Source organism: Hippoglossus stenolepis, chromosome 20, assembly GCF_022539355.2.
Source record: "Hippoglossus stenolepis isolate QCI-W04-F060 chromosome 20, HSTE1.2, whole genome shotgun sequence".
Classification (NCBI taxonomy): Eukaryota; Metazoa; Chordata; class Actinopteri; order Pleuronectiformes; family Pleuronectidae; genus Hippoglossus; species Hippoglossus stenolepis.
Window position 1 is genome coordinate 13,564,211 of NC_061502.1, and position 891 is coordinate 13,565,101.

The 891-nt window shown below is 41.2% G+C and overlaps 1 non-coding gene across 1 annotated transcript; it reads right to left on the reverse strand.

The window, feature by feature from the left end:
- Positions 1-480: 480 nt before the first annotated feature.
- trnal-uaa lies at positions 481-563 on the reverse strand. Its single transcript has one exon. It is a non-coding gene; the product is annotated as a tRNA-Leu (tRNA).
- Positions 564-891: the final 328 nt, after the last annotated feature.

Consider the following 891-nt stretch of genomic DNA (forward strand, 5'->3'; position numbering starts at 1 on the left):
CCAGATTAGAGGAGGCAAGTGTAAAGTTTGAGGACGCAGTTGTAAAACCAAGGTGACAAACTGTTCAGGAATGTGCATCTATTTATGAACCCTGCAAACATGCAGGTTCACATATGTGCACTGGATGGTTGGATGGGAATCAGTTGAGAAGCCTCAGTGATAAAATACAAAATGTATTGTTATTATTCGTAAACGTTGCATTTGAATGAAAACAGAACTATAATGAGGACGTTTATTTTCTCGAAGCGCATTTAACTAATGGGTCACAATAGAAAAAGAAAAACCTGCTATGAAAACAGATCATATTAAAGAGAGATATAAATCTTATCAAGAGGTTATACTAACTGTTCTCCCTACTTCTGTACTAGAGAGAATACTGTGATACTTACTACACTGGAAACACTATACTTGTACTATATATACTTGTACTGTGTACTCTAACACCATATATATTCTACAGTGTGAACTTTAACAAAAGACTACCAGGAGTGGGGTTCGAACCCACGCGGACATATGTCCATTGGATCTTAAGTCCAACGCCTTAACCACTCGGCCATCCTGGTTAGTACAGCGCTTCCCGTCACATCTCCGCTGCATAAACTAACCACCAACACAGGAATATCTTTCTTTATTTTGAGTTTTATGTCATATAGCTACTGCGCATCATGGAGGATCGTGCTCGTTGGACCAGGCTGTTATCAACGATGCCTCATAACGGTGATGCTAGCGCAGTGATTGCAGCTACAGTCTAACATGTGCACCGAAGCACACATGCTAACGGTACAGCTTCATGTCAAAATACCTTCACAGTGTGGGCCGTGTTTGTGAAGGGATAACGTCATACCCACCCAAAACAAAAATGTCGGCTTGGTAGCCTGCCAGTATCCCTGT